The 17,986-nt window shown below is 44.9% G+C and overlaps 1 protein-coding gene and 3 non-coding genes across 6 annotated transcripts in view; 3 read left to right on the plus strand and 1 right to left on the minus strand.

Annotated features, from left to right (window-relative positions):
- LOC136875673 (calcitonin gene-related peptide type 1 receptor) overlaps positions 1-17,986 on the plus strand; it is a 409,243-nt gene that overhangs the window by 278,200 nt on the left and 113,057 nt on the right. The window lies entirely within an intron of this gene.
- TRNAN-GUU (transfer RNA asparagine (anticodon GUU)) lies at positions 10,691-10,764 on the plus strand. The gene has a single exon. It is a non-coding gene; the product is annotated as a tRNA-Asn (tRNA).
- On the minus strand, positions 12,250-12,323 carry TRNAN-GUU (transfer RNA asparagine (anticodon GUU)). The gene has a single exon. It is a non-coding gene; the product is annotated as a tRNA-Asn (tRNA).
- Positions 16,856-16,929, plus strand: TRNAN-GUU (transfer RNA asparagine (anticodon GUU)). The gene has a single exon. It is a non-coding gene; the product is annotated as a tRNA-Asn (tRNA).

Here is a 17,986-nt window from a genome sequence, read left to right on the forward strand (position 1 = left end):
ATAAGGGACAGCATGTTCCCCAGAAGAAAGGGTTTCCATTATAGGAGCCAGCGTCGGATCTTCACGTTGGTATTTCTCAATATCCCTAAAAAGCATGGGAGCATCTGTTAGGATGGCATTAACCTCGGATAGTATGGACTCGGAAGGTGATGAACTGTCGACCGGTTCGTGGGTTTCGACGTCGTTGTGAAACATACGGCTGAGTCCATCAGCAACAACATTTTCGGTACCTCTGATATGTCGTACATCAAATTGGAAGGCAGAAATACGGATGGCCCAACGGGCTATACGACCTGTACGACGCGGCCTACCTAAGACCCAGCTTAAGGCTTGATTATCTGTCTCCAGGTCGAATTTGACATGTTCCAGATAGAGACGGAACTTTTCTAAGGCGAATAAGACTGCCAACCCTTCGAGCTCATAGATGGAATACTTGGCTTCTTGAGCCGATAGATTCCTAGATGCATAGGCGATGGGACGCCTCCCTAGTTCAGTCTCTTGAAGAAGGACTGCAGCTACAGCTGACGACGACGCGTCCGTTTGGACGATGAATTTCTTCGAGAAATCAGGCATAGCAAGTACAGGGGCATTACAGAGAGCTAATTTAAGATCTTCGAAAGCGGCTTGTTGAGAAGGTCCCCACTCGAATTTGATGCCTTTCCTACGAAGAAGGTTTAAGGGCGCCGCTCTATTAGCGAAGTTAGGAATAAACTTCCTGAAGAAATTCACCATACCAATGAATCTAGCGATACCTTTGATGTCCTTAGGAGGTTTAAAATCACGGATGGCCTGTGTTCTAGAATGATCGACAGCTACCCCATCGGGTGACACAATATGCCCCAGGAATGACATAGAGGGCTTAGCAAAGGCAACCTTGGACAACTTAACAGTTAACCCAGCCTTACGAAGGCGATTGAGAACTTCTCGCAAATGATCTAGATGTTCTTCAAAGGTTTCGGAAAATACGACGACATCATCCAAGTAGTGATATAAGTACTCAAATTTGATGTCGGAAAAGACCCTATCTAGTAGCCTAGTGAGCACAGCTGCCCCCGTGGGGAGCCCGAAAGGCACGCGGTTGTATTCGTATAAATTCCAGTCCGTGGCAAACGCTGTAAGATGTTTAGACTCTTCGGCAAGGGGAATTTGATTATAGGCCTGATTCAAGTCCAAGATGGTGAAGAACTTGGCCTTACGAAACCATGAAAAGCAAGAATGAAGGTCGGGAAGGGGCACAGATTGCAACACCACCTTCCGATTGAGAGCCCTGTAATCAATGACAGGCCTGAAGCCTCCTTGGGGTTTCGGGACTAGAAAAATAGGCGAAGAATACGCTGACTTAGAGGGCCTAATAATACCATCTTTCAACATCTGATCGATGATTTCTTTCAGAGCCTTCATTTTAGGTGGAGATAGCCTATACGGTGGAAAACGGACAGGAATTGAATCCGTGACCTCAATTTTGTATTCAATAAGGTCAGTAACACCAAGAGTATCAGAGAACACCTCGGGAAACGACTGACACAGTTTCCGAATACTATCAGCCTGCTCCTCAGGTAGATGTCTAAGGTCTAACAACATCTCATCCTGGGTAGGCGAAATAGATGAACATGATACAGAATTACACTTTAACAAGGGAATTCTACAATTGGACGCAAATTTGAATGTGCACGACCTACTCTGGAGATCGAGCACAAGACCAGTGTGAGAAATGAAGTCCGCTCCCAATATGATGGGGCAAGACAAACGCTTGGCCACAAACAATTTGATCTTCCATGTAAATTTAAAAACCCGAATTTTGACATGTAAGGAACCTAGAATTTCTAATGGAGATGAATTAGCCGAAACATATTTAACAGGCGATGAGTCATAGTCAGGGAGTTTACAAACAGATTTCAATTTAGAATACCAATCAGCCGAAATAATGGAACAAACACTGCCTGAATCTAAGAGAGCTGTTATAGGCTCGTTATTTAACTCAATTTTAAGAAAAGGAACAGGTGCGGGGGTATCCGCCGCAATCCTAAGACACTCTTTAGGGCATTCAAAAGATGAATTTGAAGGCTGGTCGTTCTCTGCATTTACAACCTGTTTACTAGGGGCTGAGTCTCGGGAAGATGGATTAGTCGGCTCAGCCGACGCCACTAGTCACTTTTTATTATTGGCATAGCTGGAATTTGCACCAGAAGTTGAGCAGGAGGGGGTGCTATTTGAGTTTGGGCAATTCTTGGCGATATGTGAGAAGGCCCCACACTTAAAACAGCCTTGTGATGACCCTGCTCCATTCCTTGTCCCACTTGACTTGATCAGAGGACACTTATTCCGCAGATGGTCAGGCGACCCGCAAGCATAACATTTACGGGGATTGACTGGTCGGCGAGGTGGAGGCCGAGTGTTACTAAAGGAAGGCGGGGGTTCTTTCGCGACACGCAAAGAATCGGCGTATCTAACTCCTTCCGCTGAGACTGCCAATGCTTCAAGTTCCGAGAACGTTTGCGGGCACGCCGCGAAACACAAATATGACCTATAGGATGGTGAAATACCTTCCACAATAGCTTGTACAATTTGATCCTCAGGGAAGTGAAGAGCAAACACCCTAGTATAAAACTTAATATCTTGGATGAAGTCTGCCAGGTTTTCATCCAAGCGCTGTACCCGATAATAGTATTTCTGAATAAGGGAGGACCTGGCCCTAGCCGGGATGAAGTTAGCTAGCAAATGGGCATGGAAATCCTCAATAGAAGATTGCTCAGCGATGGCTCTAACTATTTTGTCAGATAGAACACCAATAGCATAAGGATAGATAATTTGCAAAATTTGACATGGGGAAAGAGAAAACACAAGGGCATGATCCTGAAATTCCACTAGAAATCTTAAAAATGAAATTACGTCACTGGTGGTGTTGACGGAAAACTTAGAGATACCTCTAAGCAACATTGCCAATGGATGAGGCAAGCTGCTGAACCCAGGTGACATAGTCGTTAAAGGTTTCAATGGCAAAGAAGTTAATTCAGAGCGGATGTTACTCAATGACGCACGGCGTTCAGATTCGTTGTTCGATGGGGCAGAGATAGTTTGAGCAGCAACGGTTATCCTATTGACTTCTCCCTGAGGAGGCTCTTCCTCGTTACCTACATTCACCGTGGCGGGTTGATCAGTTTTGGGAGGAGCTTCGCCGGTTAGCAATTGAGTGACCTTATTAGACAATTCAGAAATAGTTTCAAGGAGCGTATTAGCTTGCTTCCTCTGAACGTCATTCACCTTTAGAGACAACAGATCATTAACTCTATTTGCAAAGTGATACAGCCTGCCTTGCACACGCTTAATTTGATTAGGAGATGGATCGTTTTCATCAAAAAAGCTGACTACCGATGCAGGCCCAGTAATATTCTCGACAATCGTGGAAAGAGAGTCATCAATTTCTTTCTCTCCCAAATTGGGGATGGAAATGGGCAAATCAAGGGACTCTCTAAGCTTGTTAGTGTCTATTGCAACCGTGCCTCCAGATTGAACGTTTCTGATAGTTAACTCATATATCAACTCCTCTTTGCGCAAGTAGTTAAGGAGGAGAACATCGCGAGGGCCGGGCATGATGACAGAACAATTTTGAAAAACTCAAAAAATTCCAGCAACTGAGAAAATTGTTAGAGTTCGAATCAAAGCAATGTTTAGCCGTCAAAAGGGGCTAAATTGAGACCCATTCAACCACGCTCTGCTACCACTTGTTACCGTGTTTTAGCGGTAGGTAGAGGCGTAAGAAGGTGCGGGCGTGAATGGGTTTCAAACTACGGAATCAAAGTTAATGTAAAATTAATTTAAAATTTAACTAGGTTATATTTTCTTTTCAAAAACAAAGCAATAACAGACATGGCAGGTACAATGTAGCAAAACAAGGGGAGATACAATATTTACAGGTTTTGGGCTTCACGCCCTGACTTCAGCGATCAGCTCAGTTTTACCACAAACACAAGTTTTAACAGAGGGGCAGAAAACCCCATTCATCCCTAGGAGCCCCTGGCTCCGAATTACACAGAAAAGCCTCCACGAGGCATATGACACTTCATTTTCAAAAGAGCGATCCGCTCTTAAAATTTAAGCCTCTCAAAGGCCACACCAAACTCTACCTTCAAGCTGTCCTCTAAGGACGTATTCACAGGGGTAAAATACCCAACCTACAGAGGTCTATTACATGAAAAGAAGGTTGATTACATGACCTCTAAAGTAACAATTTGAGAGGAGGCGATCTTGCACTCCTAATACACTTTGTTGTTTTTTTTAAAACCTAATCTGGCTCTGGGCCGCTAACGCAAGGGCTAATCCCATACTACAGAGGTGACTTAGAGAAGAACACTTTACATTACATAAACGAAGAATAGTTTGAGAAAATAAGTTCACCTCAAAACAAATGTGAGTGGGAGCTCGAGAGGGTTAGCACTCTCTATCCCAATATGTAGCTTTACAAGAAAAAGATGAAAAGAGTAATTACATTTTAGGAAAAGGTTACATGATGGAAATGCTTCGAACCCGCCGCGAGTGTTAAACTGCCGACCTAGCAAGAAAAGAAGTTATTAATAGGCCATTACCTGGTGTTGAACGGCTGAAGAAGAAAGAGGCGCTTCCCGCCTCCTGCTATGTACTTAATACACTGAAAGATGGAACAGAAGTGGCCCGGAGACCCCCAAATCAGCAGTTTATATCCTCTCGCGGAAGATTCTAGGCGTTAGGGGAAAGAAAACACCCTCCCACAAAATCTTTATTGGCTAGGGAAAAGAAACCCCTACAAAGAGGAAGAAGAAACACATTATTGGTGGAAAATTAATTAAAGAAATTCGGGATTGGCTAGATCCAAAATAAGGGGAAAAAGAGGGGTATACAGCCAACTTAAACCATGACAGAAAGAAATTTAACAAAGAACAAACTCTTGAAATAAAAATTTCTCCAACAAAATAGTTCTTTGATTTCGCACTAGGTTGCACTATTGTAATTCTTCAGTAGTGTCCTCTAGAAGAGAAAGTTCACACTTCTTACTTCAAGCGAAACAAAAACACATCAAAAGTGACACAGTTCAAAAACTCAAAATTTTCCACGTGGTGACATCTTCTGAGAAAGTAGAGAATTAATAGAATAGATAAAGTTCAACCTTCCTCCAGAAGAGGAGTTTCAACTGGCGCAACTTTTAAATAAACGGTGTAGAGGTGTACCGCCCGGTACAATAATAATAATAATAATAATAATAATAATAATAATAATAATAATAATAATAATAATAATAATAATAATAATAATAATAATAATAATATTATAGCCGCCTCTGTAGTGTAGTGGTTAGCGTGATTAGCTGCCACCCCCGGAGGCCCGGGTTCGATTCCCGGCTCTACCACGAAATTTGAAAAGTGGTACGAGGGCTGGAACGGGGTCCACTCAGCCTCGGGAGGTCAACTGAGTAGAGGTGGGTTCGATTCCCACCTCAGCCATCCTGGAAGTGGTTTTCCGTGGTTTCCCACTTCTCCTCCAGGCGAATGCCGGGATGGTACCTAACTTAAGGCCACGGCCGCTTCCTTCCCTCTTCCTTGCCTATCCCTTCCAATCTTCCCAACCCTCCACAAGGCTCCTGTTCAGCATAGCAGGTGAGGCCGCCTGGGCGAGGTACAGGTCATACTCCCCAGTTGTATCCCCAGACCAAGAGTCTGAAGCTCCAGGACACTGCCCTTGAGGCGGTAGAGGTGGGATCCCTCGCTAAGTCCGAGGGAAAAACCGAACCTGGAGGGTAAACAGATGATGATGATGATAATACTAATAATAATAATAATAATAATAATAATAATAATAATAATAAAGAAGGAAAGAAAGAAAGAAAGAATACCGAAAATATGACGATTCCTAATTTTATTATTATTATGATTATTATCATTATTATTATTATTATTATTATTATTATTATTACTATTACTATTCTTATTATTATTGTTGTTATTATTACTATTATTATTATTATTATTAGTGGCCATTTACCATCAAGTGTAGGTGTTTCTGTCGTACTCATTGAGGGATCCCACCTCTACCACCTTAAGGGCAGTGTCCTGGAGCGGAGATTATGGGTCTTGAATACAACTTGGGAGGATGACCAGTACCTAGCACAAGTTGCCTCACCTGCTATGCCAGGGCCTCTCAAACGCCCAAAATCTCACGCGTGCACATCGAGGCTCAGGAGCTCCGTGCACTGTGCATCGGTTCCACTCCGCTCGGTTCGGACAAACGCTTCGTCTCTGGGCTACTCGGCTAAGCTCGGCTCAACTCGGCTCGGATTTGGAGCGCTATGGAGCAAGTGAGGAAGAGGGTGACAGGGGGAGCGAACGAGACAGGCGTGAGGAAAGAGCGGGGCAGCGCTGTTGCTCTAAATCGAGGAGTGGGGTCTGCACTCTGGGCAACCAAGCTAAGTCGTCTTTTGCACCGTGCATGCGTCTGTTGCTTGCACCCTGAGAGGCCCTGTGCTATACTAAACAGAAGCCTTGTTTGGGGGATGGGAAGTTTGGAAGGGATAGAGAAGGTAATACTAACAGTGAATCGCCATAGTCTCATAATGATAATTTTCGTTACGTCTGAAGAACACAGGATAACATACAACTGATGGCGCAAACCTGCCACATCGCAGCAGTGCGTGAGCCTCCGTGGCGCAATCGGCTAGCGCCATCGGCTGTTAACCGGAAGGTTGGTGGTTCGAGCATACCCGGGGGCGATGAGTTTTTGCAAGTACCCTGAACATTATGACAATAACGAAAATAATTGCTTCATTTACCTTATAAATGTATCATGTTATATGGAAGGTATGCTATTCTACTATTCTCGCTTCTTCTACACCACTCCAGGTGTTAATTTTAGGTAGTGAGACATCGGGTCATCACCCCAAATAATTTCTGTGAATGGATGTATGTGATGCACTGTGATACTGTAGGTTACATTGAAATGGAATAAGCCACGTTGTCAGACCATAAAAATTTGACTTACTTACTCCATGGCTCTACGGTCCTTTAAAGGACTTTGGCCTCCTTGACCACAGCTCTCCGGTCGTCCCGGTCCTCAGCACGCCCACGCCACCCCTTAACTCCAACGTTCCTCAGATCAGTCTCCACATCTCCTATCCATCTTATTCGGGGCCGACCTCTCCTTCTCCTGCCCCCAGGGTGCCCCGTCAGTGCCCTCCTTGGAAGTATTCTCTACTCCATCCGTTGCACATGCCCCAGCCATCTAAATCGTCTCATTTTGACTGAGGTCACCAAGTCCGGCTCCTTATACAATAATCTTATTTCTTCGTTTGTTCTGATTCTCCACAAACCTCCCTCCTTCACCGGTCAAACCTCTTCCTCAGTACTTTCCTTTCCCACACATTTTTTTTTTTTTTGCTAGGGGCTTTACGTCGCACCGACACAAATAGGTCTTATGACGACGATGGGATAGGAAAGGCCTAGGAGGTGTGAAAATGGGAAACCACGGAAAACCATCTGCCGATAGTGAGATTCGAACCTACTATCTCCCGGATGCAAGCTCACAGCCGCGCGCCTCTACGTGCACGGCCAACTCGCCCGGTCCCACACATTTAATCTCCTCTCAGCGGCCTCAGTCAATACCCATGCCTCACTCCCATACATAAGTCATCATCATCATCATCATCATCTGTTTACCCTCCAGGTTCGGTTTTTCCATCGGACTTAGCGAGGGATCCCACCTCTACCTACTCAAGGGCAGTGTCCTGGAGCTTCAGACTCTTGGTCGCGGGATACAACTGGGGAGTATGACCAGTACCTCGCCCAGGCGGCCTCACCTGCTATGCTGAACAGGGGCCTTGTGGAAGGATGGGAAGATTGGAAGGGATAGGCAAGGAAGAGGGAAGGAAGCGGCCGTGGCCTTAAGTCAGGTACCATCCCGGCATTCGCCTGGAGGAGAAGTTGGAAACCACGGAAAACCACTTCCAGGATGGCTGAGGTTGGAATCGAACCCACCTCTACTCAGTTGACCTCCCGAGGCTGAGTGGACCCCGTTCCAGCCCTCGTAATACTTTTCAAATTTCGTGGCAGAGCCGGGAATCGAACCCGGGCCTCCGGGGGTGGTAGCTAATCACTCTAACCACTACACCACAGAGGCGGCTCCCGTACATAAGTACTGGTTTAATTATTGTTTTGTAGAGAGTCAGGTTTAATTTCCTGCTAAAGATTTTACTTCTCAGAAGGGGGGGGGGGGGGGGCTACAGTACTCTGCAGGATCTGTTGGGAGCCGACTTACAACATCTGTCACACCTTTATTTTCTGATGTTATTACTACTATCTACCTCTTCAAATGTGGAATAATCCAATTGGAGTTTTTCAGTGTTCATTCCATTTCTCTATGTTACCATATATTTAGTTAGTTTTAGCCTCACTTGTCTCCAAGCCCAAAAACACAGCCGCAACTTTCGGCTCCCTCAAGGTAGTTGTAAGTGCCTCGTTACTTCTGGCAGTTATCACCACATCATCTGCATAAGCGAAAACTTTGATCAGTCTATTGTAAATATTACCACCCGGATTACTAGTTATTGATCTAACAGCTTTCTCCAGCACTAGGTTCAATAACACTGGTGATAAGGGATCTCGTTCCCTTAGGCCTTCTTCAGGTCTGAAAACTCTTCGCGGACTTCCCTGCACTTTTACCTGCCGCCTGCTGTTCTCCAGGGTCATTTTAGAAAGTTTTATTTACTGTGGGAATTTAAAATCCTTCATTGTTTCCCATAATGTCGTGCTCTTTACTTTGTCATATCCTTGTTTAAAATCTATAAAAAGATATCCTAATCGAACATTGTATTCATTTGTTTTCCGAGAGCCATTCCAACGTTGCAAATATTTTCAGAAAAATCCCCGTGAGTGGGGTGAAAAAAAGGTGAAAAAGGGGTTGAATACCTTTATAAGGATACTTATATCTCAAAAACTGTGTGCTATTTGTGCTATTTGCTTTACGTCGCACCGACACAGATAGGTCTTATGGCGACGATGGGACAGGAAGTGGCTAGGAGTGGGAAGGAAGCGGCCGTGGCCTTAATTAAGGTACAGCCCCAGCATTTGCCTGGTGTGAAAATGGGAAACCACGGAAAACCATCTTCAGGGCTGCCGACAGTGGGGTTCGAACCCACTATCTCCCGAATACTGGATACCAGCCGCACATAAGCGACTGCAGCTATCGAGCTCGGAATAAAAAAAAACTGAAGATGTTACAGACTTAAAGGTATTTGGAATCTCCTTAAAGAATAAAGAAGCACTTATTTTTTGTTTGTTGGAAATTAAATGGGGGATGAACAGCAGCGACAAACGGGGCGAATTTTTAAACGTACCATTTATACAGTATATCTCATCATCATCATCATCATCTGTTTACCCTCCAGGTTCGGTTTTTCCCTCGGACTTAGCGAGGGATCCCACCTCTACCGCCTCAAGGGCAGTGTCCTGGAGCTTCAGACTCTTGGTCGGGGGATACAACTGGGGAGTATGACCAGTACCTCGCCCAGGCGGCCTCACCTGCTATGCTGAACAGGGGCCTTGTGGAGGGATGGGAAGATTGGAAGGGATAGGCAAGGAAGAGAGAAGGAAGCGGCCGTGGCCTTATGTTAGGTACCATCCCGGCATTCGCCTGGAGGAGAAGTGGGAATCCACGGAAAACCACTTCCACTACTCAGTTGACCTCCCGAGGCTGAGTGGACCCCGTTCCAGCCCTCATACCACTTTTCAAATTTCGTGGCAGAGCCGGGAATTGAACCCGGGCCTCCGGGGGTGGCAGCTAATCACGCTAACCACTACACCACAGAGGCGGACTACAGTATATCTCAGAAATAAATTGTTATAGACGTGAAAATTGTTTTTAATATCTTTTAAAAATAAAGTAACACGAATATTTTGTTTTCGGAAAAAGCAATTAAGGGGATAAACTGACTGAAAAAGGGGTTGAATTATTTTTTATTAGGATATTGGTATCTCCAAAACTGAATATATTACAGACGTAAAAATTGGTATTTGAAGTCTCCTTTAAAAATAAAGAAACACGTCCTTATTTTTCGGATAATTTACTTAAGGGGTATGTAAAAGGGCTTGTATACGTTTTACGAGGATACTTGTATCTCAAAAACTGAAGATAATACAGACATGAACATTTGTATTTGGAATAGTCTTTGAAAATTTTAGTCTGGGATTTATTGCTTCGTATTCAATCATGCTATGACTGACCGATTTCTTGACCATAAACACTGTCCCTATACCACTTTGTTCTTTCCCACTATTGATCAAAATGCAGTGCTGTAAATCTGCAACCTCGATTGTCTTCCGTCTTATCTCCTGTAACGCTGCCTTTCTATCTGATATTTAAGTAATTCCTCCTTCAATTTCATACTACCCCCAGCCTGAAAGGTACTTATCACATTCCATGTTCCAATATATTCGTATCGTTGCCATTTAGCGCCCTTTTGTCGTCGTAGGTTTGGGACCGTCCTGTAATCTCGATTTGGTTTCTGAAAATGATATAGTTTTGTGGTGGTAGAGTTGTTAGCCTCACGCCCCAACCCCTAACCTTAGCCGAGGTGTTCCGGTTAAGGCGCCAGTTATTCGCCCTCATCCCTCCTCCTAAGCTATTAATGGGGGTAGGACTTTCTGGTTACGTAGAAGGAGAACCTCCGCGAGTCTCCGTGGCGCAATCGGCTAGCGCGTTCGGCTGTTAACCGAAAGGTTGGTGGTTCGATCCCACCCGGGGACGATAAGATTTTGTGAGTGTCCTGAACTCCAAATAATTGCTTCAAATGCCTTTCATATGGATCGTATGTAATTCTTCTGTTCCTTGGACTGTTTACTTTTGCTACTTCTGCAGCACTCGAGCGTTATGCCGAGAAGCTTTTATGGTTTGACACCGTGATGAACTAGTTCGAGTCCTGTTGATGGAAAAAAAAAATGTTTCTTTCTTTCTTAATCCATGTACCCTGCAGAGTTGGTTTTTCTCTTTGACTCAGCGAAGGATCCCACCTCTGCCACCACAAGAGCAATGTCCTGGAGCGTGAATCTTTGGGTTGGGGTAAAACAGGGGAGGAGGACCAGTACATCGCCCAGGCGGCTTCACCTGCTGTGCTGAACAGGGGCCTTGAGGGAAGATGGGAAGACTTAAAGGAGTAGACAAGGAAGAGGGAAGGAAACGGTCGTAGTCTTAAGTTAGGTACCATCCGGCATTTGCCTGGAGGAGAAGCGGGAGACTACGGAAAACCACTTCAAGGATGGATGTGGTGGGAATCGAAGCCCCCTCCCCCTTCTACTCAGTTGACCTCACGAGGCTGAGTCGACCCCGTTCCAGCTCTCGTGCCACTTTTCAAATTTCACAACATGGGCGGGAATCGACCCAGGACCTCCGCGGGTGGCAGCTAACCACACTAACCACTACACCACAGAGGTGCACAATTTTTATTATTCTTTCTTCCTTTCTTAATCCGTTCATCCTCCAGGTTTTGTTTTTCCCTAGGACTCAGCGAAGGATTACACCTCTGCCGCCTCATGAACAGTGTCCTGCAGCGTGATATTTTGAGTTGGGGGATACAATTGGGAATGAGGTCCAGTACCTCGCCCAAGGCAGTCTCACCTCTTATGCGGAACAGGGGCTTTTTGGGCGGAGGGATGGGAAGATTTGATGTGATAGACAAGGATGAAGGAAGGAAATAATTTCGATATGAAAACGTTCATGTTTTGTAACCACCGGGAAGTGTTGGCCGTGCGGGTAAAGGCGCACGGCTGTGAGCTTGTATCCGGGAGATAACGGGTTCGAATCCCACTGTCGGCAGCCCTGAAGATGGTTTTCCGTGGTTTCCCATTTTAACACCAGGGAAATGCTGGAACTGTACCTCATTTAAGGCCACAGCCGCTTCCTTCCAACTCCTAGGCCTTTCCTCTCCCATCGTTGCCATAAGACCAATCTGTGTCGGTGCGACGTAAAGCCCCTAGCAAAAGAAAGTGTTTCTGTAACCCACACCAGCCCAAGTACGGTTCCGAAAGTACAGGCGCACTGCATGCCAAAGAAACCTACAGTCTCATTGTGTATCACATACATCCATTCGCAGCAATTGTTCGAGGTGATGACCGTGCTGCTGGAGTAGCGAGAATAAGCAGTGTAAGGAACAGAAGAATTTCAAGCGCTCCATCTAGCATGATACAAGGCATTTGAAGCAATTATTTGAAGTTCAGGACACTCACAAAAGTTTCTCGCCCCCGGGTGTGCTCGAACCACCAACCTTTCGGTTAACAGCCGAACGCGCTAGCCGATTGCGCCACGGAGGCTCACGGAGTGTTATCAAATGAAAGCTTCCAGCCAGCCATTGTATGTTATCCTGTGGCCTTCAGACAGAAGTAAAATTATCACTATGAGAATACCGAGGTCCGCCTCTGTGGTATAGTGGTTATTGTGATTAGCTACCACCCTCTGCAGGTCCTAGTTCGATTCCCGGCTCTACCAAGAAGTTTTGAAGAGTGGTACGACGCCTGGAACGGGGTTCACTAAGCCTCGGGAGGTCAACGGAGTAGAGGTGGGGGGGGGGGCTCGTTTTCCACCTCAGCCATCCTCGAGATGGTTTTCCGTGGTTTCCCACTTTTCCTCCAGGCAAATGCCGGGATGCACGACCGCTTCCTTCCATCTTCCTTCTCTATCCATTCCAAACTTCCCATCCCCCAAACAAGGCTTCTGTTTAGTATAGCACAGGGCCTCTAAGGGTGCATGCACCAGGCGCATGCACGGTGCAAAAGACGACTTCGCTTGGTTGCCCAGAGTGCAGACCCCCACTCCTCGATTTAGAGCAACAGCGCTGCCCCTCTCTTTCCTCACGCCTGTCTCGATCGCTCCCCCTGTCACCCTCTTCCTCACTTGCTCCATAGCGCTCCAAATCCGAGCCGAGTTGAGCCGAACTTAGCCGAGTAGCCCAGAGACGAAGCGTTGGTCCAAGCCGAGCGGAGTGGAACGATGCACAGTGCACGGAGCTCCTGAGCCTCGATGTGCACGCGTGAGCTTTTGGGCGTTTGAGAGGCCCTGGTATAGCAGGTGAGGCCACCTGGGCGAGGTACTGGCCATCCTCCCAAGTTGTATCTCAAGACCCAAAATCTCACGCTCCAGGACACTGCCCTTCAGGTGGTAGAGGTGGGATCCCTCACTGAGTACGACAGAAACACCAACACTTGAGGGTAAATGGCCACTAATAATAATTGTTCCGAGGTTTTGGTTGATCAGCAGAGGTGAAAAGAAGGTGCGGGCTGGAATGGGTCAAACTACAAGTCCGAAAGATGAATTTAAAAATTTAAATAAAGGTATATTTTCAACTGATAACAAGATTTAACAATTTTCACTAGGTGAAATAACAAAGAAAAATCAGGTACAATGCAACTTTACAAACGAAAGCACAAGTTACGAGGATATTACAAATTCTGGGCTACGAGCCACAAAGTCTGAGCTCTCAGCTCACAACCACAAATTAACAAAGGGCAGAAAACCCCCTCATTACATGGAGCACTTGCTGCCAACTTCACATCTCAAGCCTCTCTAAGGCACTTTTACCACAACACCATAAGGAGCTGACCCGCTCTCGATCTTTCGAGCCTATAAAGGCAATAATGGACTATTACACTAAACTGCCATCAAGGCACAACTTACAAAAAAACAGGGGTATCTCGTAGCCAATCTACTGGGCCTTAGTGGGCAAATACTAGGTTAATTTAATTGGCCCAAAACGCAAAAGGGATGGAGGCGTGATTTGCACTCCTAAATACACATTTTAAAACCTAAGCGGCGCTAGGACGATTACGCAGGGGCTAATCCCAAGCTAGGGAGGTGGCTCGTATGAGAAAACTTTAACATATTAAGGAAGAGAAGAAACGGTTATGAAAACGTAGTCACCTCAACTTCAAAATGAAGGGGAACTCGAGAGGGTAAAGCACTCTCTATCCCCGCTTTACAGTTAAAGAGATTTGTAGTTTTTACATAGGCTGAAATGGGATTTACATTTTAAAAAGTTTGATTACATATTAAAGGTTTCGAACCTACCCCGCGAGTTAAACTGCTGAGCTAGCAAAAAAAGATGTTAAATGGCCATTACCTTGTTGAAGATCTGTTGCCCGAAGAAAGAGGCGCTTCCCGCCCCCTGCTACATATCCACACGCGAAGCTAGATGTTATTGAAGTCGCCCGGAGACAAGAAAATCAGCAGTTTTTATACACTCGCGGTAAATTCGAGACCTTTCATGAATGATTAAGACCCGCCCACAAACGTTTATTGGTTAACAGCGAAAGTTACACTCAAATCGATGAAGAAACACCTTATTGGTGGGAAATTAATTACAGAAATTTAGGATTGGTTAAATTCAAAACAGGCGGAAAGGAAGCTTAATATTGCCAACCCTCAAATGAAAGAACAAAATTTAGTTAAGACAAAACTTATGAATACAAAGTTTCTCCCAGAAAGTTCATTCCTTCGCACCAGAGTGCATTATCATAGTTTTTTAGTAGAGACAACTGTTAGAGAATGTCCACACTTCTCGATCAACAAAAGCAATTCAAAAACACCCAGTGACATCTGATAAACAGTTGAGTTGATTCCGTTTCTACAGTTCAGAGTTTCTCCTGTAGAGGAGTTTCAATTGGCGCAATATTAGAACTTGCGTCGTAGAGGTGTACCGCCCGGTACAATAATAATAATAATCATAATAATACTAATAATAATAACAATAATCATCTGTTGACCCTGCAGGTTCGGCTTTTCCTTCGGACTCAGCGAGGGATCCCACCTCTACCGCCACAAGGGCAGTGTCCTGGAGCTTTAGACTATTGGTCGGGTGATACAACTGGGGAGTATGACCAGTACCTCGCCCAGGCGGTCTCACCTGCTATGCTGAACAGGGGCCTTGTAGGGGGATTGGAAGATTGGAAGGGATAGGCAGGGATGAGGGAAGGAAGCGGCCGTGGCCTTAAGTTAGGTACCATCCCGGCATTCGCCTGGAGGTGAAGTGGGAAACCACGGAAAACCACTTCGAGGATGGCTGAGGTGGGAATCGAACCCACCTCTACTCAGTTGACCTCCCGAGGCTGAATGGACCCCGTTCCAGCCCTCGTACCACTTTTCAAATTTCGTGGCAGAGCCGGGAATCGAACCCGGACCTCCGGGGGTGGCAGCTAATCACGCTAACCACTACACCACAGAGGCGGCATAATAATAATAATAATAATAATTGTACCGGGCGGTACACCTCCACGCCGCTAATTTAAAATGTGCGCCTGTTGAAACTCTTCTGCTGGAGGAGGGCTGAACTTTATCTACGCTGTTAATTCTTTACCTTCTCAGAAGATGTCACCACGTGGAAAATTTTGAGTTTTTGAACTGTGTCATTTTTGATGTGTTTTTGTTTCGCCTGAAGTAAGAAGTGTAAACTTTCTCTCCTAGAGGACACTACTGAAGATCAACAATAGTGCACCCTAGTGCGGAGTCAGAGAACTATTTTGTTGGAGAAATTTTTATTTGAAATGTTTGTTTCTTGTTAAATTTCTTTCTGTTATTGTTTAAGTTGGCTGTATACCGCTCTTTTTCCCCTTGTTTTAGATTTATCCAATCCCGAATTTCTTTTAGTAATTTCCGACCAATCCGATGTATTTCCCCCCAACTTGGATATGTTTCTGTAACCTAGCCAATAAAATAATTGTGGGCGGGTGTTTTCATTCCCCTAACGCCTAGAACCTTCCACGAGAGGATATAAACTGCTGATTTTTGGGTCTCTGCGCCACTTCTGTTCCATCTTTCAGTGTGTTAAGTACATAGCAGGGGGCGGGAAGCGCCTCTTTCTTCGGCAGCGGTCAACAACAAGGTAATGGCCGATTAATAACTTCTTTCTTTGCTAGCTTAGCAGTTTAACTTTCGGGGCGGGTTCTAAGCGTTCAACCATGTAACCTTTTCCTAAAATGTAACTACTCTTTTCATATATTCTCTTTTAAAACGACATATCGGGATAGAGAGTGCTTAACCCTCTCGAGCTCCCACTCACATCGTCTTGAGGTGAACTTATTTTTCTCAACCAATTCTTCCGTAATGTAATGTAAATTGCTATTAAGTCACCTCTGTAGTATGGGATTAGCCCTTGTATTAACGGCCTAGTGCCAAGTAGGTCTTAAGCAAAGTGTATTAGGAGTGCAAGTTCGCCTCCTCTCAAATTGTATTTTAGAGGTCATGTATTAACCTTCTTGTCATTTAACAGACCTCAGTAGGTTGGGTATTTGACCCCTGTGTATATGTCCTTTGAGGACAGCTTAAAGGTGGAGTTCGGAGTGGCCTATGATAGGCTTGTATTTTAGGGGGAAGTTGCCCTTTCTTGAAAATTGTGTTTCTGCCTCAAGGAGGCTTTTGGGTGTAATTGGAAGCAAATGTTTCTGGCATGTTTGGGGGTTTTCGGCCCCTTTGTTGTATGGTGTTCATTGTAAGGTTGGGCTCATTGCTCAAGAATTATGTTTCTGACTTTTGAAGCCCCAAATGGGATACCTATGTAAATGTATTTTTCAATCGTGTTTCGGCTACTAAGTACCTGTTCTATTTGTTGTTACCTAATTTTGAAAAGAAAATATAACCTTGTTAAATTTTAAAATTAATTTCACTTTAGTAGCTTGAGACCTATTCACCACCCAGCACCTTCTTTCATGCATAACTACCACAAAAACACGGTAACAATAATAATAATAATAATAATAATAATAGTGATTCGCCATAGTCTCATTATGATAATTTTCCTTTCACAGGATAACATACAACTGATGGCTACAACCTGCCAAATCAGTACACGCCGTGTGCCTCCGTGGCGCAATCGGCTAGCGCGTTCGGCTGTTAACCGAAAGGTTGGTGGTTCGAGCCCACCCGGGGGTGATGAGTTTTTGCAAGTACCCTGAACATTATGACAATAACGAAGATAACCGCTTCAAATACCTTATAAATGTATCATACTATATGGAGGGTATGCTATTCTACTTTTCTCGCTTCTTCTGCACCACTCTAGGTGTTAGTTTTAGGTAGTGAGACATCGGGTCATCACCCCAAATAATTTCTGTGAATGGATGTGATGCACTATGATACTGTAGGTTACATTGAAATGGAATAAGCCACGTTGTCAGACCATAAAAATTTGACTTACTTACTCCATGACTCCAACGTTCCTCAGTTCAGTCTCCACATCTCCCATCCATCTCATCCGGGGCCGACCACTCCTTCTCCTGCCCGCAGGGTGCCCCGTCAGTGCCCTCCTTGGAAGTCTTCTCTACTCCATCCGCTGCACATGCACCAGCCATCCAATTCGTCTCATTTTAACTGAGGTCACCAAGTGCGGCTCCTTATACTTAATCTTATTTCTTCGTTTGTTCTGATTCTCCACAAATCTCCCTCCTTCACCGGTCAAACCTATTCCTCAGTACTTTCCTTTCCCACACATTTAATCTCCTCTCTGTGGCCTCAGTCAATACCCATGCCTCACTCCCATACATAAGTACTGGTTTAATTATTGTTTTGTAGAGAGTCAGGTTTAATTTCCTGCTAAAGATTTTACTTCTCAGAAGGGGGGGGGGGGAGCGGGGGTACAGTACTCTGCAGGATCTGTTGGGAGCCGATTTACAATATCTGTCACACCTTTATTTTCTGATGTTATTACTACGATCTACCTCTTCAAATGTGGAATAATCCACTTGGAGTTTTTCAGTGTTCATTCCATTTCTCTATGTTACCATATATTTAGTTAGTTTTAGCCTCACTTGTCTCCAAGCCCAAAAACACAGCCGCAACTTTCGGCTCCCTCAAGGTAGTTGTAAGTGCCTCGTTACTTCTGGCAGTTATCACCACATCATCTGCATAAGCGAAAACTTGGATCAGTCTATTGTAAATATTACCACCCGGATTACTAGTTATTGATCTTACAGCTTTCTCCAGCACTAGG

This window comes from Anabrus simplex, chromosome 6 (genome assembly GCF_040414725.1).
Source record: "Anabrus simplex isolate iqAnaSimp1 chromosome 6, ASM4041472v1, whole genome shotgun sequence".
Lineage (NCBI taxonomy): Eukaryota > Metazoa > Arthropoda > Insecta > Orthoptera > Tettigoniidae > Anabrus > Anabrus simplex.